At 30.3% G+C, this 8734-nt stretch overlaps 1 protein-coding gene across 3 annotated transcripts in view; it reads right to left on the bottom strand.

Annotated features, from left to right (window-relative positions):
* The window catches only part of LOC107443943 (BAR/IMD domain-containing adapter protein 2), a 239498-nt gene that overhangs the window by 224649 nt on the left and 6115 nt on the right, over positions 1-8734 (bottom strand). The window contains exon 1 of one of the 3 annotated variants that reach the window (XM_071183634.1): positions 6530-6736. The exons of the other annotated variants lie outside the window; for them this stretch is intronic. The gene's annotated coding sequence lies outside the window, so the exon portion shown is untranslated. Of the gene's footprint in view, positions 1-6529; positions 6737-8734 lie in introns of those variants that run through there. 3 annotated transcript variants of the gene reach the window in all.

The raw sequence follows: 8734 nt of genomic DNA, 5'->3' as shown, positions 1-8734 counted from the left end.
GATTTTTGATTTATATCACGAATTTATTTGTTTTATTATTGTTATTAGTTATTTATTGAAAAATGAGTCTCAGTCGTGCTGTTACGCTTTAAGATTTTATACTATAGCACATTTCTAATAGGTTTAACGGATTACATGTCATTTATTGGAATTCAAATTTATTTTAATGACTTAGTATTTACTAAAAAGATGTAATTTTTTTTTTTAAAAAAGTTTTTATATGGATTTGAATGATTGTTTTGAATTCTTAGAATTTTGTGCATTTGCAATGAGCCTAAGTTAGTAGCGAGCAAACCATGTAAGATTGCGTAGCAAATTTTCGGGGGTTGACGAGCGTTAGCGAGCAGGGGGCTCAGCCCACTAGTATTGTTTATTGCTTCAAATTACAGACTTTTTTAAATCTTTTTTTTTTCCTTAATATTTTACTCACAATAAATTACTAGACAAAAAATTAATACCCTGCATGATTTAAGCAAAGAGTGGAATAAGAAACTATATGCATCTAAATGAAAAAATTTAGAAGAAAAAGCACACAGATAGTTTAAAGTTCTAAATTTAAAGAAGAAAAAATTTGGGGGAGAAATATTTCCAACTCAAACATATTTTTACAGGAAAGTATTGTCAATCAAATGCAATATTCAAAACTTGCACTGTTATTCCGTAAGATAGATAAAATTAACAGATAAGAATATTGTAAGATAGATGAAATTAACAGTAAAATTATTTTGAAATCACACTGACAAATAGGAGATAATATGGGCCTGAGCACGGGTCTCTTTTATTGAAAAAAGGTATCGTGCTCGGCCTTCAGTTTGCATATTATTTATCTATAATTAGGTATTTTTTATTTCTTAATGTATATTCTTAAAGATTAGTTATCACCATGCAAAAGACAGAAGAAATTATCCGTCATATATCTCGGCGGACTCGGGCTCAAAGTAATCATGCGAATCTCGGGCGGGTTCAGATTAAAATTCTTCATGCTCGAACCTATATAAGTGAGCCAGAACTCATCTCTAATTAGATCAATAACTTAAAAACTGGGTTCTTTTTTTTCGCACTAAAAATTAAATTTAAAAAATTTTCAAATATTTTTAATATTTTATCAAACATTTGAAATGGAAAATTATCATTAAATACTACTTTGTAAGCTGTTTAAACTTCGCAATTCTATTTTAAGAAGTTAAAAAATAGTAACTTATGCATCGTTTATAAGTTCTAAGACATTATAAATCAACTATTATAACAGTAATTTCTTTTATCTCGCCTTAACAGTTACAAATTCTAACATTAAATCATATTACTAAATGTGAAAGCATAATTCAATTATGCTTTTACAATTGATTAAATATACATTATTATTAACTTAATTTTCGATCTTACCCAAGCATTTACTAATTGACACAGATATAATGTCAATGTTTATCTAATGTGAATGCTTGTTAAAAAGTTAACATTTTAAATTAGTTGCATGAACAATAAGTTATAAAAAGATTTTTAAGGTAATTTATACAGCTACTTATTTTAGTCTTTAGTAAATCTCACGAAATATCACGTATAATCCTTCAATTGTAGGAAATGGCAATATATATGTTACCGGCAAAGTATAAAATTATTTATATTTCACACACTGTCTAGGCATTCTATAAAATGCCAAATGAGAAACCGGTAAAGTATAAAATGCATCTCCGATTCGTCAAAATGTCATTCAAAAATTACAAATTCAAAACGTCATCCGATTTGATATTAATTTATTCGTGGATATAATTACATTCATTCGATATTTTAATACTTACGATAGATTACATTTATTCGATATTTTAATACTTACTGACGATAGATTAGAAAAAACATCAGTGTTTGGAGTATCGGGCAAATATATACCGGCAATGGCACTTGACCTTAAAAAACATCAGTGTAGGGTATATCGGGCAAATGTATACCGGGCCGTGGGACTTGACCTTAAAAAAACATCAGTGTAGGGCAGGGATGGCGAACCTTTATGCACCAGCGTGCCATTTTTTCTAGAAAATTGTTTAATGAGGTCATAGACGTGCCGACAAATAGTTTTGACTTCGTGATTATTGGGTAAATAATAATATTAAATACTATCAACTCAAAACTCTTTTTTTACTGAGGAAAAAAAAGTACATTTTGCAATGTCTCAGTTATAAGCGTAGTTCAACTTAAAGTGACATCAGTGTGACTTCCATTGTTGCAGATTAGATGACAAGTAACTTATATTAGGGATATAAGATGTTAGTTTAAGCAAAACTGTTAATTTTTCTTTGCTAGTTATTTATTGTTAGCTTGTTAATTTTTTTTTAAATTTTAATTTAATCGTTAATATGCTTCATAGTGAACTTTGTGATCGGTGACGTGCCCAAAATATTGAATAACGTGCCATAAATGGCACGCGTGCCATTGGTTCGCCATCCCTGGTGTAGGGTATACTGGGCAAATGCATACCGGGCAATGGTACTTGCCCTTAAGAAACATCAGTGTATCTAGACCTTTGGTAAATGTCCGAAATATATACTAGGTCTAGTGCCACTGCCCGTTATACATTTGCCCGGTATACCCTACACTGAAGTCTCTTCTAATCTATCGTCAGTAAGTATTAAAATATCGAATAAATGTAATTATATCCACGAATAAATAAATATCAAATCGGATGTAATAAATATTTCGGACATTCACCAGAGCGACTATGTGATTGTCAACATTCACCGGTGAAAGTCAACAGCCACCGATTTCGGTCATTCACAGTAATATGAAGCATCATTTATATAATTACTTCATCAGGACGTTTATTTCATACTTTGCCTAAATAGCATTTGGCATTCTATAGAATGCCTAGGCATTTTATACAATGCCTAAGGAAAATTTGTAATACTTCTCACATTTTATACCTTGCCTAAAAACATCCGGCATTCTATACAATGCCGGCATTTCATTCTTTGCCGGTAACATATACACCAATATCGCATTTTCGAATTTCTTATTCCAGTGTAGAGGAAATGTGAAAGCCAGTTTGTCCATACTTTGGCATTAATAAGTAACATTTTTAACACTGAATTAAAAATTGTTACATTTCAATTTAAAATTTTAACATGAAGCACAGAATTTTACCTATGACATGTACTCGAGCCGTGATGGCTCAGATGATTGAGCGTTCGCCTTAAAATGAAGTAAACCGGGTTCGAATCCCAGCGATGGCTGGTCGATACGAATTTCGCACCTGACTCGAGCCGACCACAGTATTGACGTAAAATATCCGTAGTGGTAGACGGATCATATGTGAGAGTCCTCTTGCCATCAGGCTAACCGTGGGAGGTCTTCGTGGTTTTCCTCACCATGTAACGCAAGTGCGGGTTAGTTCCATCAAACAGTCCTAAACGAAGGCGATTTTCTTACAGTACTTGATCCCAGAGTTCTTTTGGATTGGGTTCAAACCCGGAAATTGGATCAGATGTTCAGCGATGGTTATAAAATAAAGTACGACTTGTTCATAGTTTTAGCAATGAAGAAACTGTATAAAGGAGAAAGATTCATTTTTAACTCATATTTTTCTTTTTCTGAAACTTATTACATACTCATTTAGCATTATAATTCAACCGAAATCAAATTTAAGTACTCTTTATCTATTGTATTCGCTTCTTCATTATTTTTCTCTTTAACCTTTACTCACTGTAAAAGCGATAATGAAACAGGCGTCTTTTTATTTATTTCCATAAATTAAAATAAAGGACATAAAATAAAAGGAAATACCTTCTCGTCAATTTTCGCGACGTCACAAAGACAATAAGCATTTACTTTTTCAGCCATTAACAAATTTATAAACACACTTAAGCATAACATTTTAAATGCCGGACTATTTATTCCTGATAAATCTTTTAAGCACTTCCATTTGTAACTTTAAGAGAGAATCTTACGACTGCAATTAATTCTGGAATTTATCCAGAGCCGTATATTTGAAGCCGTATATTTTTCGAGAAAAGTTCAAAGTTATCTTCGGATTCCTTTATGCGTTTTATCGATCCCAAATTCCCCTCACTTACTACAAATTTATATCCAAACATTATTTCTTTTAATTTATACCTGATACTTCTTTTCGAACATTGTAAAAGTTTTTAGAAGATTATTTAGTTCCTCATGGGAGAACGATTAAAAGTGTTCTAAATTAAATGCATCATTTAAATTATTCCGAGCTTTCAGAAGTGAAAAAAAAATTCTAAAGGAGCAGTTTTTATTGCTGAGTGAAATTTATCTTAGTTCTCGCTTAAAATTATAAATATTTATTCTTTCTTTCATTTGAGGAAATTTCATGCTCCTTTTTTTTCGCAATTTATTACAAACATAAACGGAATTAAGAGACTTCAGTTTATTTTAAATAATTTAGATTTATTTTCTTTATTATAAGCTTGAATTCAAAAAATATCTTCTCGTATTTGCCACTATTTTTTTTAAATCTGCTTACATGTTTTGAGAGCAGAAACTTGCATATGAAATTTCGATTACTCTTTCCAACTAGAATACTCAAATTTTCAGTGACTGATGACAGTACAAATATCTCTTGTTTTGTGACTGCAGCGAAAAAATTTATGCTATGTAATCGCAAATCGAAACTTCGACTATCGTACGATAATATATAGTACCTAAATTTTAACTGGAGCTCTGAGCTGAATAACATTAAAAGTTTTAAATGTATCATGGTCACAAAAAACAGAACTATTACCACATTATGGCCAAAAGAAATTTATCGTAAATACAGATTTCAATCATTGTTTCATTAATTTGAGCTGAAGTTCTCAAATGGTTCTTCGCGAAGCACTAAGTGCTCTGCAAAATAATTCTCAGTGCTTCAGGAAAGTAGAGCAAATTTAGTATTAGAAATATTTTTATGCATGCTTTAAAATTGCAAGTAAAAAAGAAATTGTTTTTTTATCGACCAGGTAAAACATTGAGTGTATAAAATGGTAGTTAAAATTCAATGTGACAGTATAGCTCTATTTCTTCGGATACAAATTCCGCCAAAAAAAATTCATATTATGATTCGTACTAGTTGAATGCTAAGTTCACTGAAAATGCTGATAATGAACTTCAGCGCCTAATTTGATGTAAATTTTGCAAAAAAAATATTAATGTTTCCAATAGAACTGATATTTTCGGGAGGAGGATCATCCTGAAAGGACAGAAAAACAGAAACTACGAAGGTAAACTGAATTTTTTTCGAAAGAAATATAAACTAGAGTCCAGAAAATACAGTCAGCAAAAAAAGAGAAAAAAGATCACTCTTGTAACTTTTGAATGATAACTTTTGAACCTTCAATAAAAGACGGAAGCTGAGATTGCTTTTACCATATTTTATGACTAGAGCGTGAAATCAGTGCAAAAAAAAATTCAAACGGTGAAATAAAAAATTATACAAGTGTAAATGGCAGACCAATCGTGTATACGCAATGCTATTTTGTTGTTCCATTTGAAATTAATACAATTTAAAGCTGCAAGATACAATTTAGTCCAAGAGGTCGTGAGTTCGTTCCCCTCAACGGCAGACTCCAGACTCCCCGCACAGTAAATGGTGACTAGTGCACCTTAAATCTGCCGGTCACAAAATCCTCCAAGTTCTCAAAACAAATCAATACCTTTGGAGGTACTGAATTGGAGATTGATTTTCTCTGGTTCAGGTCCAAATTGCAATCTGTGGATGAATGAATGGATGTAAGAATGGGTATCCCTTTTAATATGTTAAAATGTGCATGTGTGTGTGGCTGAAGACGTATTCTTGGCCATAAATGGCTTCACTGAAAATTTAAAAAAAAGCATTTTTCTACCTTAAATTCACTTGGTTTTACCAGACAGGCTTGCTATCTAATTAGTAAGGGGCATAAGAAACAGCAACAGATAAAATTTCACCCTCCTAGTTGAATTTCTAATTTCAGCTGTGCTTCATTATAGAAAAAGTTTCAACACCCCTGAATAATAGCATTAAAACCTGAACTAGAATTTTGTGCTGGATGACCGTGCATGTTTCAATCATTTTTCTGACCCCATTAGTTTATCGAAATGAAATTTTATCCAAATTTAATCATTCCTTTCGATCAAAAAATAAAATTTATTATTTATCAAAATTTCCACCACTTTTCGTTCGGCTAAAGTGCTCACATTTTAACTGAAGCTGTCAACTTGATACCAATGCAATCCATAATTGTTTCCTAAATGCAGTATGCAAAGTGTCTCCTTATTTATAGATTTTTCATGACCACTTTGTAACATTTACTAAAAAAGCGACAAAAAGTGAAACAAAGCGACAAAAACTAATAACTAAAAATTGGAAAATTGAAACTAAAACCTTTTGTTGTAGAACTGACAAAAATCTATTTTATCTACAAGAAAAAATTCGTCTTCTTAAAGTTTTATTTCATTCTGTTATTTTAGTAGTTGATACAAATATCTCACAATTTACTAACAAGCACTTCAGAAAACTAAAACATACTTGAAAATAGAAAATTGATTTATTTTATACCTTAGACTTACTTTAGAACTCCTTTCAACTATGCTTTCTCGAACATTTGATGAAATTTACCATCTGCAAATTTTTAAATTGATAGAAAGTTGAAAATTTATTTTAAGCAAAAATAAAAGGAATAATAAATACTATTCATTTTATTATAAGGAATTCTCTATCTAAACAGCTTTATAACTTAATTACAATGAGTTCTTTTCAAATAAATTCAACTATGCCAAGAACAAATTGACGGGTTAAGAATCGTTTTCTTTTGTAAAGTGTTGCCACTATATAATCGTCAAATAAAAATCTAAATTTAAAAATAAACATTCGTCTGACAACAGAGAGATAAGTTAAATAGTTCTTTTTTTAATTTTACTAATGAATTCAATTCCGATTTAACAAGAAAGTAACATTGTAAATATTTAATTTCATTTTATTTAAATATGTTGCTAATTCATGAAATAATTTAATCAACTGATAAAATACTTGTTTTTTTTTCTCGTTGCATTGATTACAAATGTTTTTTATGCATTTCGAAACTCCTTTTCAGATTTATACAAGATTAAATTATTATATTCTTTATTTGATTTCCATCATTATTCTTTTTTTATTTCATGCTGTATCAATTAAATTTGCAATGTTTGTAACTGTAACGGAATCTATTTTCATCCAAACATATTAATCATTTTCACAAGGATGAAAATAATTCAAAAGAGTGAGATTTAAAATATATTTTAATTTATATACTTCTAAGAATCAATTTTAAAAAACTGAGACTTGTAATTTAGTATATAATTTAATGTATAAAACATAACTGCATTTTAAATTAATTATTAGATAAATGAGAACGTTTTTTAAATTATTTAGAATATGAAATACATTTTTAAATATTCAGTATATTAAATACATTTTACATTATTTATTTTATTAAGCCTACTTTATATCCGATAAGGTAATGGTTACACTGACCCACACTCCAAATTCAAGTGAAAACACATGGAAAATTTAGAAGTTAGAACAATTTTAAAAAAAATTAAGGCAAAGCAAGCTAAAAGCAACGGTTTAAATGACTGAAAGAATAAAGATGAATACAGAACACAAATTATATCCGGTAAAAGAAAATTCATTATTTTATTTTGATCAGTAAATTGGGAATTTGAAACTAACCATGTGATTTAAATCAGATTTCATTGTATAAACACGCATATGCATCAAAACTAATTGGCTTTTGAATCGACAACTGCAACGATTTACTCACGATGGCATTACTTACAGGCATACAATGCAATACCTGCAAGTGACGTAGTGTGGGTATCTCGATCCTGATGAATTGTTGAAATGTGGCATTTGTTTACGTTAACAACTATTCTTTCCGCTATATTTCTAGTGAGCCAAGCCCGTCAAGTATCAATTCTCTTAAGTGAGACATTCAATTCTCTTCAATTCATGAAAGATTTCAATTCTTTAGCTATATATTTCTTACTTAACACAACGGCAAATACGACGACATGAAGAAAATGAAAAAAAACTACCTATACATTGAAGTTGCCATGTACACAAAACAAATATATATCACGGTTACAATAAAATATCTAAGCAAACAATAAATCCAAGCAAATAATAATAAAGTAAAGTAAAAGACTAGCACAAGAAAGAATTATATTTTAACAAATTCGATGTGTGATACGGCTTCGTACTAATTAATACTAATACTATATAATACTAATACTAATTAACTTCATGTTATTTAGTATTCAAATTTATGTGGAGAAACTTAGCTCGACTTTAACACGTCATCTTGTTTATATATGATCAGATGGCTCTAAAGTCATAGTTCCAGAGTCTGGGTATCAGAGATCGTCTTCTTCTCGAATGCAAGTACCCAACTGAAATTTTATAGTATTATTTCAAAGTCAGCATTTTTCTGTATGAATGAATATTTTTCCAAAATTTTTAAATTTCTAAAATTTTCAGGTTGTAGAAAAAAGTTAATATAAAGCTGCCATGCAGAAAACTGCTACTGCATTCTGTTTTATTTACATAACTAGGAGGCTTCGCCCCCTGCTCGCTGGAGCTCACCAACCCCCGGAACTGCTTTCGCAGTTCATTTCGGATTGCTTCGCAATCCAATGCTCGCTTTGCTCGCTCATTGGATACGTTCTTAACGTCTAGTTTTTGTATACTTTTTTGAATACTGAAGTTCCGAAAACTTTTCACTGT

Source organism: Parasteatoda tepidariorum, chromosome 7 (assembly GCF_043381705.1).
Source record: "Parasteatoda tepidariorum isolate YZ-2023 chromosome 7, CAS_Ptep_4.0, whole genome shotgun sequence".
NCBI lineage: Eukaryota > Metazoa > Arthropoda > Arachnida > Araneae > Theridiidae > Parasteatoda > Parasteatoda tepidariorum.
This window is presented reverse-complemented; position numbering and strand designations above follow the sequence as displayed.